The sequence below is a fragment of the Salvia splendens genome, chromosome 5 (assembly GCF_004379255.2).
Source record: "Salvia splendens isolate huo1 chromosome 5, SspV2, whole genome shotgun sequence".
NCBI classification, from domain to species: Eukaryota; Viridiplantae; Streptophyta; class Magnoliopsida; order Lamiales; family Lamiaceae; genus Salvia; species Salvia splendens.
Window position 1 is genome coordinate 24,521,330 of NC_056036.1, and position 13,112 is coordinate 24,534,441.

Below are 13,112 nucleotides of genomic sequence, written 5' to 3' on the forward strand. Positions count from 1 at the left end.
GTGTTTATTTTGTTGATGTTAGTTTTTTGTAGCACCTCGGAAAATTTTGACTTTTTTTTTTATTATTATTTTTTTATTTGATGGCTTATTTTCATTTTATTAATGTGGATGCTGATTTGGAAATGCATTTTTGGGAATTGATTTCTATGTGGTTGTGTTAACGATGTGAAATTAATGGTTGAGAGTTATGTTGAATAATATGATATGTTTTCCAATGGGGGGATTTAATTAAGTGGGATCATGCATATATTTCTAGCCATATTATTTGGAATTTTTGGCCCTACTATCCATTGGAAATAATACTTTCTTTCTTGGATTTAATTAATTGCTTTGGGATATTTATCCAAATTAAATCCAAACCAAATTAGACCTATATTCTACATAATTTTTGCCCATATGCCTTTCAATTACTTGTGGGATTAATTTATTTGTTACCTCTTTTGTGGGAGTCTTTTCCTACAAGAAATTACCAATTTAAATCATATTCCTATTTAATTGAGGATTTAAATATTTTTTTTTAAATACTCCCCTAGTACACGTCCCTTTTCCCTATTTTTACTCCACAAAATTTTTTTATTATTTTTATTTTTGTTTATTTAAGTGGGGAATTAATCCTAGAATATAAAAAGGGAGAAACCCAAACCCTAGTCCCATTATTTCAACGCCTTTTTCTCTCCCTCCCACACGCCTTTTTCCCTCTTCCCCACCAATCCTTCACAAATTCTTCAATCTTGCTTCGTTTTGGAGTTGGAAACTCAATAATCGTTGAAGAATCGAGCCATTCGTTGCCTCTACCGATTGTATACTTTGATTCATCTTTCTCCTTCTTAGCATTGAATCCTTGTTCTTGATTCCCTCATGCATATAGTAAGTGTAGAAGATCTAAGAATTGATCGGGTGGGATTGATGGTTACATGAGAAAATATATGTGTAAGTGTTTATTGATGTGTATGAATGACTTGTGGATGATCGTTGGTGAATGATATGTGAACATATGAGAACATGGTTGTGAGATCTTTTTGAAGCATGATTATGTGTTGGAAGCATGAATAAATGGGTTTAGATGAATGATAGATAAACCCTAATTCGAATTTGTGAAGCATGAAAACTGTGGTGTTCGAATAGTAGATTCCGACGTGTGTTTGACCGACCAAACAATCTTATTTTGGCACGAATTTTTAACTGAGTAAAATTTGAGATTTCTTCTGTGTTGTGTATAAATTTTAGCCTCTTTTGACGAAATATGAATTTTTAATGAATTTTTGAAGTTAACTGCGCAGTTCTGTCAGAATTTGTATTCTCTTCCAGTGAGTTTCGTTTTTGATTTTACCCACCTAAAGATGTGATTTTGATGTGAAATTTTAACTGGATGATCTTTGATGTGTCTACCGTGTTGTGGTAAAATTTCAGCCCCATCGGAGGTCGGATGGATTTTTACAAAACGACTGCGCAGTTCTGCCAGATTTCTGTCATGTTAAAATAATACCTGTTGTCAAGTTTGAATGAATTACATGATGCATGTGTGATTAAGGAACGTATCTTATGAAGTGGTTATGTGTTATACGTTGAGGTATACTATGGGGTGTTTCCTTATGTTGGTGAACGTTTGGGATGTGCAATTTAAGAAAACGATGAAAGGAACGATAGGACATGCATGATAAATTGTATTGATGGAAGGCTGATTGTGTTGTATTATGTGGTTATGATGTTGATAAGGGTTGTTGTGCGTACGTGGGTACGAAGAGCAAGGATTTCAATAAAGTTGTTAACCGTGTTTGTAAGCAATCTAGGTGGGCTTTCTTTAACTAAACTCTTTTATTTTTCCAAAGTATGATTGTGGAGCTATAAGGGTGGTTTAAAGTGTTATGTCATGTCGTGATTGTTTTGATGTTGATATTGTTGCCTAATGCCTAGTTCGTTTGAGCTTGCTCCGTTAGGCTATAGGGCTATGTTGAGAGTGTGCTTGATGCCTAGTTTGTGAGTTCGCTCCATTAGGCTATAGGGCTATGATAAACGAATTCGGGTCTGAGTAGGGCCGCAAACCCTATCAGGCTGTGTACACAGGTGGGATCGGGAGCCGTCCTTGCAAGTTGGCCGGTCTCGTGGGCGAATAGTGTGGCCACACTTTCGTCGCACTATGGTAAGAGTATGTGATTGTTTGATTGATTGATGAGAAAGTGGGGAGATTGTTTTGTCTGGCCAGACTATGAAAATATTTTTGTATTCTCGATGATATTTCTTAACTACATGTAAAACTCGAGTTCACTGGTATGGATGACATAACTGTTATAAAATGTTTTCGGCATGAGCCCATTGAGTACAACAAGTACTCAGCCCTGCATTTCTTTTTAAAATTTTGCAGGTTGAGCGGGATGTTGCGATGGATGTTGAGTGAGCTTTAGGAATTCCCGGATGCGTCGTGTCTTCATACATGGGCGTCATCCTATGACTCTCCTTTGATACTTATTTTTCCGCTGCCTTGTTTCGAATCGTTCTTGATAAAGTCTTTCGTTTTTCCCCACACTACGTTATGATATTATTTACCTTGAGACATTAATTTGTTGTTTAACTATTCGATAGACCAAAATATTTCTTTTTGAAGTTAATTAGGTTTTCATATTCAATCTCGTCCTTTATTGTTGTCTTTCATTGCGTCCCCCTTTTCTTCCCCGCTCCTTAGTCCCTCCCCTCGTCACGTTTTCCCCGTCTTCACTATCCTTAGTAAGGGCGGTCGTGACATTTTTTTTATTTTGTCCTTGTTGCATTTTTTAACCTTGTTCACATGCAGTCCAAACCAATGATTGGGAAATAGATCAACAACTTTCTATTAGGGGAAAACATAGAGATAGTGTTGTGCCACTTTTTTTAATGCTAGCCTTTATGTGCCAGGTCAAATGTGACCTTTGTTGAGGTGATACTTTACAATTTTTAGAACATCTAAGTTGATTCACGTGGTCAGATATATATTATCTAGTTCATCTTTGTGATCTTTATTTGTGTCTCATTTCATTTGCAGGAATCACAAACAGAGTTGACACCGATGAATGGAATCCATCCACTGACACTCCAAATTTTAAATATTATTCCAGCATTTGTGTTTGTCTATGACAGTTAGATCAGCTATCGAGGGACCAAATTTGCTTTAGATTGCAAACTTGAGTTTGCTCGTACTGCTCATCGAAATTCTGCTACTGTTCATTCCAGGTTGAGTGTAAGGCTGCATAGCAAGTAGAACTCAGTCCCATGTAGAGAGCGCTACTCCAGTGTCGATAAGCTCTAGAGATGTCCCCTGATCTTCAACAGTGAGGTGTTATAGCTGTAACCACTACTCGTAGGATTTTTATGCTAGTACACTTTGAGCACAAACTTTTGCAGGAACTAACCCGGAGTTGTCCTGGTTCTCACTTCCAGTATAGGGGTGTGATCTTGGCACCACCCCTTACTTGCTTTCTACTCAAACAAGTAAGTATTCTATCCTCTTTACATTTTCTTGTCCTTCACATTGAGGGTAATGTTTGGAATAGTTTTGAGGTGTGGGTGTTTGCGTGCATTCTTCTTTTTGGTCACCAGAAACACTTTTCAGTGGTTTATTAGTGTAGACTTAGTTTCTCTCAAGGGTTGGAGAACTAAGATTCCCTAATTTAAAACAACTTATTAATATTTTAATATGTGAAAATGAATTTGTGCTACTGAACAAGACATGCTGCTGAACAATAGCAAGTATATATATTTTCTATGGTTGCTGGAAATTTCCTCTGTGGTGAACGTGGAGTTTGTTGATGTTTTTTTCCGTTGAATGGGATTTACTTTTTAAAGCAATAATACTAACAAATAACTGATATAAAAACTTTGGTAAAGGCTTGTGTTAATTTAGTCCATTGAGTATGGGTTTGGAATTCATATTGTTTGTATTTTGTCCTTGTTACCTTTTTTACCTTGTTTACATGCATTCCAAACCAGTGATTGGGAAATAGATCAACAACTTTCTACTAGGAGGAAGCATAGAAACAGTGTTGTGCCACTTATTTTTTATGCTAGCATTTTTGTGCAAGGTCAAGTGAGCCTTTTGTGCTAAGCTAGGCCACCTGTCATATTAACCAAACAAGTTTACGAGGTGATTCTCTGACAAATTCTAGGACATCTAAGTTGATTCAGGTGGTCAGATATATATTATCTATTTTCATCTTTGTTATATTTATTTATGTCTCATTCATTTTTTCATTTCGTTTGCATCATTTTGCTCGTTTTCTAGGCAAGAATCGATCCATCCAGAGCTCAAATGCATTTCCAGTTTGCCCCTCCGCTTCATCACTTGGTGGATTTTCCTGGAAATTTGCTTCTCTACTTCTGACGGAATAGCACAGGAATTGGTGCTATTCCCCACACACCCGAAATTGGCTTTGACGAGATGGATCCTGTTGGATCCCAGATTCCTACAGGGTTTGTTTAGTTTATGGTTTCTTTTGATTTTTATACTATTTATTAATTATTAGTTGTTTTTCTATGACTAAACCCCGCGAGCAACAAAAACAAAATTGAATCAAATTAGTAAAATTATGGTGATCGTTTTTAGTTCCTTCATCTCTCATTGCAATTAGCGATGGTCCACAAACTCTTGAAAATGACATAATTCCTTCATACTTTCTTGCTTTGCCCAGCTACTGAAGGAACCTTCCAGTTACGCAAAAGTGAGTACATTCATATCAGCCATTATTTGCTTGTGCACTTTTTACCTATGTACTTTATTAATGCAGGAACCTGGAAATGCTACACATCCACTAATGCAGCTCTGTCTTCTGAGTATCCCGGGACAAATGTCTCTGAGCCATTTATAACCTTTGGTGATGCATTTCATATGTACCATACTATCTCAGAGAAGGTATATTTACTATGCGCTTTAACTCTTTAATATCAATTCCTTAAATCTCGTGCCCAAAAAATTGCCTCGCTTATGGTTGGACAGAGGGAGTACAAAATTACAAACTATAGCTATAAGTTTATTTTACTATTATCTTAGTTGGTTGGTATCCTCCAATATGTTGATGTCAACTTATTATGTTGTTTTCCTTTTTTAAGACATGGTGGATTGAGCATAAAACTTTTACTGACTTTTCCAACTCTTAATTTGATCATGCGTTTTACCTAGACTTCAATTGTAGAATCCACATCCAACAAGGTATGAATGTCATTTAACGAGCTAATTACTTGTCTAAAGCTACATTGCTTTGCATCATGGACATTAGATTCCTATGTAGGTAAATTACTGCTTCTATAACTGTTTGCAATGAACCGAGCTTAAGCATATTGTTCTTGAGTTGCTCAAAATATGCACTGATTCTCAGGATAATATTTCCGATGATGACTATATAATTTCGTAAGCTGAGCTCGGTCTAGAAGTGGGAATGATGTCAATCCTACATGGTATGTAAAATTAATGTGCAAAATATATTTATTATGTTGTTTAGACTGATATGTTTTTTCCTTGATATTAAAATGAGTTGTTTTGATGATACAATCTCATTTTTATATGTTTAAACATATGTGTCTGCTTTAGATAATGAAGCACAAGTCCAAATAGCAGCTGCAGAAAAGGTTACTAATTATGTTGGATTCCTTGTCTAGAACTTATTGTCCAGCATATTATGTTGGGATTCGCACACACAAGGCTTTCACACACTCAAGAAGATCACACACACACTCACTGTTGTATGAGATCACACAATGCAGAAACACACACACTCACACTTTGAGTATTGAAGATGATAATCTTGGAGAGAAACGGGAAAACTCTTTATTGATTAAACTCCTTACTAAACTACATACACGGTTTATGAGCTATTTAAAGCTCTACAAACAAGTAGCAACTGCTACTAACTAACTACAACAAGAATCAAGAAAACAAGAAGAATAACCGCTACACCTCGGCTAACTAACTGCTTCTTCCTTCTCGGCTCAAGACCGAACTGGTTGCTTCTTCCTTCTCGGCTCAAGACCGAACTCCCTTCTCGGCTCAAGACCGAACTCACTTCTCGGCTCAAGAACCGAACTCCCTTCTCGGCTAGTTCCAGCTCAAAGCCGAGCTTCCTTCTCGGCTAGTTCCAGCTCAAAGCCGAGCTTACCGAACTCTGCCTTCTTCTTCCAACTGAAATGAGCACTTCATTATTACAATTCTCCACCTGAGGGCTCATCTCAGTTCTTGCACAAACATTGATCAACTTCTTGCAATGATCAAACTTGTCTCTACCTAGAGACTTTGTTAGCATGTCGGCCGGATTGTGCAAGGTGTTAATCTTAATCACCTTCACTCTCCCCTTCTCAATCTTTCTTTTAAACAACCACTTACAGCTTACCAGCCTCCTTTCCTTACCATCTGTACTCAGCTTGGATTTGTCCACCAAAATCCATGTTTTGTTCTTGAGTAAAGACTCTATTTCCTCATTCATGGCTTCAATCCATCTTTCTCTATCTTTACTCTGCATAGCTTCTTTATATGTGAGTGGATCTGCACCATCAATACTTTCAGCTGCACACAGAGCATAATACACAACATCAGAGAACTTTGTTGGTGGCCTTGTTTCTCTTCTAACTCTGTCCCTTGCAAGCTGATAGTCTCTGATAGAGTCTGATATAGACTCACCAGCCTGGTTGCCCTGAGTTGGAGCCTCTTCTTTATCTGAATCAGACTCACTCCCTGAGTCAGTAACTCCACCTGCTCCTAGGCCAACCCCCACAGGCTCCACCTTGAAGAAATCACCCTCATCTTCACTGGAGTCCAGCTTATCTTTCAGGTATGGCATCTGATCCTCCAAGAACACCACATCCCTACTCACCAAGACCTTCTGCTTACCGGGCTCAATACACCAGAGCCTATACCCCTTAACACCCCTCTGATACCCCAACATAATACATTTCAGAGCCCTAGCTTCAAGCTTGCTTTGCCTAGCATGAGCATAGGCCACACACCCAAACACCTTGTACTTTGAGTAGTCACTATGAGCTCCATACCACATGTAATCAGGAGTTTCAGATTTCAGGGCAGTAGATGGGCATTTATTGATAAGATAGGCTGCTGTATACACAGCCTCACCCCAGAACCTGCTGCTCAAACCAGAACCAAGAAGCAGGCACCCCACCCTCTCTAGGATAGTCCTATTCATCCTCTCCACAACACCATTTTGCTGGGGATTACCAGGAACAGTACGGTGCCTCTTCATACCCTTCTCTTTACAAAACAGATCAAACTCAGCAGACAAGAACTCTAGGCCATTGTCTGTTCTTAAGCATTTAACACTTCTACCCTTCTCTAGCTCAACCTCCTTACACCATATCTTGAACTTTGTGAGTGTTTCAGATTTTTCTTTAAGAATATATACCCACAACTTCCTTGTATAGTCATCAATGATAGCTAGATAATACTTTCCTCCACCAATTGAACACACCGGTGAAGGCCCCCAAAGATCACTATGTATGTAGTCTAAAGGGGCTGTAGAAGAGTGAATACCTGTAGGATAGGGTGCCTTCTTTGCTTTTCCAAGTATACACTGCTCACAGGGGTCCATCTTGTTGAAATCTCCAGAGATCAGGCCCTTCTTGATGAGTTCTTTCAAGCTTCCTTCTGCTAGATGGCCCAGCCTCTTGTGCCATAGCATTAGGGAATCATCTGACACAGCATTGCTTTCTCCATCAACAGCCTTAGCCTTCAGATAATAGAGAATATGCTCTCTGTCAGCCTCCATCATCACTGCATCTCCAGATTTAACAAACAATTTTCCTTGACTCATCAATATGGTGAACCCTCTCTGCTCCAGCATTCCCAATGAGATGAGGTTCCTCTTCACTTCTGGAATATACCTCACCCCAGTCAGGATCTTCACAGAGCCATCTTGTAGGCTTAGCTTCACCTTCCCTATCCCTTTTATCTGACAAGTATGATTATTTCCAAGAACAACCGTACCCGATGCTTCTTGAAGATCATGAAACCAGCTTCTATTGGGGCACATATGGAAGCTGCACCCCGAGTCCATTATCCACCTGTGACTGACCCCACTGTCACTAATATGCATAAGTTGAGCCGGGGGATCAGCACTCTCCACACAATCAGATTGGTTGTGTCCCTCAGAGGCCATCTTTCTCTTCCATGCATGACAATCTTTCTTCAAATGTCCAGGTTTCTTGCACCAATAGCAAGCTCTGGTTTCCTTCTGAGCATCAGAACTTGAGGGTTTAGGGCCCTCAAACTTCTTCTTGAAGTTCTGCTTCTTGAACTTCTTCACATTCAAGGCCTCTGCAGCTTGAACATTGGAGCTTGCAGAGCCTCTGTTGGCTGTCTTCTGGAGTTCTTTGGCCATCAAGGCTGAATAGACTTCTGTATAGGTGATAGGTTTATCTCTTCCATAGATAATTGCATCACTTAACTGGTCATACGAGCTAGGCAAGGCATTCAATGTGAGAATGGCCTTATCCTCATCTGAAATCTTGACATCAATAGATCCCAGGTCATCAATGATCTTGTTGAACTCCTCTAGCTGCTCAATGATGGACCTATCTCCAGAAAAACTATAGGCATACAGCCTCTTCTTGAGATACAGCCGGTTAGCCAAGGATTTGGCCAAGTAAACTTCATCCAACTTGTCCACGATCTCCACCGCAGTCTTGGCTTCTTGAACATCCCTCAAGACCTTATCTCCAAGGCACAGAATCACTGCAGAATGTGCCTTGAGCTGCATCTCCTCCATCTTTGCCTGAGCTTTATCATCAAGCACTGGAGCCTTTCCTTTCTCCTCTGGTTTTGCAAGAACTGCGGCCAAGCCTTGTTGAATCAAAACCGCCTTCATCTTCATCTTCCACAGGCTATAATCATTCTTGCCTGTGAACTTTTCTGCATCAAGCCTTGCTGCCATCTCTGAAACCGTTTGATCCTCTGCAAATCAGCTTCAATATCCCTTCCCACAGACGGCGCCACTTGTTGGGATTCGCACACACAAGGCTTTCACACACTCAAGAAGATCACACACACACTCACTGTTGTATGAGATCACACAATGCAGAAACACACACACTCACACTTTGAGTATTGAAGATGATAATCTTGGAGAGAAACGGGAAAACTCTTTATTGATTAAACTCCTTACTAAACTACATACACGGTTTATGAGCTATTTAAAGCTCTACAAACAAGTAGCAACTGCTACTAACTAACTACAACAAGAATCAAGAAAACAAGAAGAATAACCGCTACACCTCGGCTAACTAACTGCTTCTTCCTTCTCGGCTCAAGACCGAACTGGTTGCTTCTTCCTTCTCGGCTCAAGACCGAACTCCCTTCTCGGCTCAAGACCGAACTCACTTCTCGGCTCAAGAACCGAACTCCCTTCTCGGCTAGTTCCAACTCAAAGCCGAGCTTCCTTCTCGGCTAGTTCCAGCTCAAAGCCGAGCTTACCGAACTCTGCCTTCTTCTTCCAACTGAAATGAGCACTCCATTATTACATATTAGGTTGTATTTAAGTTGATACTTTTGAATATGCACTATATATTTTTTTACATATGTTGTGCTTCATTTCTTTATTTTTATTCACCAGCTGATTTATATGGTTGATTTGGTTTATTTCTGTGTTCGTTTTGTAGGAGTTAAGGATGAGCTAACTTCTAAAGGAGGCAAGATGAGAGAAGAAATACCTAACCCCCATTCACCTAACTTCCCATTGAAACAAGGGAGTATTTTGTTTCCCATCAGGCCATCACATATTTTTTCCTTCACATAAAGGGCAATGTTAAGATTAAGATATGGGGTGAGGGTGTTTGTGTACGTACATGCTTGATTATGTGGTTGTAAATAATATGATTAATCTATCTCCGATGTGTTGATTCTGAAGGACCCTTTTTTCAGAAGTGTATATATAACAATGCGAATACTGAAGAAGTTATGTGTTTTTAAATGTCAGGTCTATGCCACGGAGCCTGATGAGAAACTTTACGAAATGCAGCACATTTGATGGTAGCAAGGTTGGCAGGAAGTCTTGCTAATGTAACTTGTTAGGTATAGATAACCTTTGCTTTATTACTCTCTTGTCTAATAAATGTTAATGATCTTGTGAATTGTCTAAACACCACTTTATATACCTTGTGTGCTGAATGAAAAGGCCTGTACATCACATTTAGGAACCTTTACGTGGTTCAGTATCTAACCAACTCAGAAGGTCACTTCAGGGCTTGGCCATAGCAAATGATCTTCTAGAGCAGTCGTTTTAGCTGGTGACTAATGGTAATCTCCTTCCATATAATGTGTCTTTATTTCCATAATTATGTTAAAATAAAAGAGATGCGAATAAAAGACTTGTTAGCATCAACCAAACTAATTGGTTTTAATTAGAAATACTATACGGCTTTGCAGGAATCACAGGAGACGATGACACCGATGAATGGAATCCATCCACTGATACATATCTTCCTCGATTGATAGCCGCTCTGGAAATATTGTGATACACTACAAATTTTAAATATTATTCCATCATTTTTATTTGTCTATGACAGTTAGATCAGCTATCTAGGGACCAAATTTGCTTTTGATTGCAAACTTGAGTTTGCTCGTACTGCTCATCTAAATTCTGCTGCTCTTCTTTGCAGGTTGAGTGCAAGGCTGGGCTGCAAGCAGAACTCCGTCCTTTGTTGAGAGAGCTATTTCAGTATTGATCATGTTCCAGAGATGTCCCCTTTTCTTCAACAATGAGTTGTTATAGCTCTAAGCACTAAACGTAGGATTTTTCTGCTAGTAAACTTTGAGCACACCCATTTTTAGGGACTAACCCAGGAGTTGTCCAGGTTCTAGCTTCCGTTATAGGGGAGTGATCCTGGTGCCATCCCTTACTTGCTTTCTACTCACTGCCGCATATTGCTCTTTTTTCACAGCAGAATCGATCCACCCAGAGCTCAAATGCATTTCCAGTTCACCCCTCGGCTTCATCAGGAGCTGGATTATCCAGGCAATTTGCATCTCTACTTCTGACCAAATGAGTGCTAGCATTTACTCATCTGGCCTTGTTAGCACTTGAATTGCTGCTATGCCCCATACACCGAAAATTGGCTCTGACGAGATAGAACCTGTTGGATCCCAGAATCCTACAAGGTTTGTTTAGTTTATGGCATCTTTTGATTTTTATATAATTGATTAAATATTAATTATTAATTGTTGTTTTTCTATGAGTAAACCCTCCGACCAACAAAAACTAAAAGGAATCAAAATAGTAAAATTCTGGTGATCGTTTTTCAGTTCGCTCATCTCATATTTCAATTGCTGTCCACAAACTCTTGTAAACGACATCATTCCTTCATTCCCTCCTGCTTTGGCTAGCTACTGATGGAACCTTCCAGTTGTGCAAAAGTGAGTACATTTGTTATATATATGCCATTGTTTGCTTGTGCATTTTTTTACCTGTGGAATTTGTAAATGCAGGAACCTGGAAATGCTGCACATCCTACTAATGCAATTCTGTCCTCCGAGCATCCTGAGACAAACCTTGATATTAGAATGAGTTATTTTGATGATACAATCTCCTTTTTATATGTTTAAACATATGTGTGCCTGCTTTAGATTATGAAGCACAAGTTCGAATAGCAGCTGCCGAACAAGTTACAAATTCAGTCGGGTTCTTAATCTAGAATTTGCTGTCCAACATATTAGGTTGTATTTAAGTTGATACTTTTGAATATGCAATTTAAGTATATGTTACATATTGTGCTTCATTTCTTTATGTTTATTCACCAGCTGTTTTATATTATTGAATTTGTTTGTTTCTGTTTGTTTTGTAGGAGTTAAGGAGTATTTTGTTTCCCCTCACATATTTTTTCCTTCACATAAAGGGCAATGTTAAGATTAAGATTTGGGGTGAGGGTGTTTGTGTGCATGCTTGATTATGTGGTTGTAAATAATTTGATTAGTCCATCTCTGATGTGTGCATTCTGAAGGACCCTTTTTTCCATAGTGTATATAACATTGCGAATGCTAAAGAAGTTATGTGTTATTAAATGGCAGGTCTATGCCACGGAGCCTAATGAGAAACTTATATGAAATGCAGCACATTTGTTGTAGCAAGGTTGACAGGAAATTATGCTAATGTAACTTGTAGGTATAGATAACCTTTGCTTTATTACTTTCTCGTGTTATAAATGTTAATGATCTTGTGAATTGTCAGAACACTACTTTATATACCTTGCATGCTGATTGAAAATGCCTTTCCATCACATTAAGAAACCTTTATGTGGTTCAATATTTAGCCAACTCGGAAAATCACTTAATGGTTGGGCCATTGCAAGTGATCTTCTAGAGTAGTCATTTCAGCGGGTGGCTAGTGATAATCTCCTTTCCATCAATGTTTCTTGATTTCCATAATAACTATTAAAGTAAAACAAGAGAGGCGAATAAAGACTTAGTTAGCATCAGCCAAACTAATTGGTTTTAATTAGAAATACCATATGGCTTTGCAGGAATCACAAACGGAGTTGACACTGATGAATGGAATCCATCCATCGATGCACATCTTCCTCGATTGATAACCGCTCTGGAAATGTTGTGATACACTCAAAATTTTAAATATTATTCCCGCATTCGTGTTTGTCTACGACATTTAGATTATCTATCCAGGGACCATATTTGCTTTGGGTTGCAAACTTGAGTTTGCTTGTACTGCTCATCTAATTTATGTTGCCTTCATTCCATGTTGAGTGTAAGGCTGCGTAGCAAGCAGAACTCGGCCCCGTGTTGTGAGCTCTACTTGTTGATCAAGTTCTTGAGATGTCCCCTTTCAACAGAGAGGTGTTATAGTTGAAACCAATACTCTTAGGATTTTTATGCTAGTACACTTTGAGCACACACTTTTGTAGGTACTTACCCCGGAGTTGCCCTGGTTCTCGGTTCCGGTATAGGGTGTGATCCTAGCCCCACCCCTTATTTGCTTTCTACGCAAAAAATTAAGTATTCTATCTCCCTTTATATTTTCTTGTCCTTCACATTGAGGGTATGTTTAGAATAGTTTTGAGGTATGGGTGTTTGCGTGCATTCTTCTTTTTGTGGTTGTAATTTATCATATTTGTGTGTGTTTGCATGGTTTTTTCTTTAT

At 38.8% G+C, this 13,112-nt stretch overlaps 1 long non-coding RNA gene across 1 annotated transcript in view; it reads left to right on the forward strand.

The window, feature by feature from the left end:
* Window positions 1-12,663, forward strand: part of LOC121805146 — a 35,124-nt gene extending 22,461 nt beyond the window's left edge. Inside the window, exons 19-31 of the long non-coding RNA XR_006051268.1 lie at window positions 3,017-3,462; window positions 4,253-4,440; window positions 4,659-4,688; window positions 4,755-5,421; window positions 9,625-10,261; window positions 10,391-10,475; window positions 10,624-10,751; window positions 10,906-11,122; window positions 11,267-11,377; window positions 11,450-11,677; window positions 11,806-11,881; window positions 12,029-12,122; window positions 12,481-12,663. This is a non-coding gene — a long non-coding RNA (uncharacterized LOC121805146). The remainder of the gene's footprint in view (window positions 1-3,016; window positions 3,463-4,252; window positions 4,441-4,658; window positions 4,689-4,754; window positions 5,422-9,624; window positions 10,262-10,390; window positions 10,476-10,623; window positions 10,752-10,905; window positions 11,123-11,266; window positions 11,378-11,449; window positions 11,678-11,805; window positions 11,882-12,028; window positions 12,123-12,480) is intronic.
* Window positions 12,664-13,112: the final 449 nt, after the last annotated feature.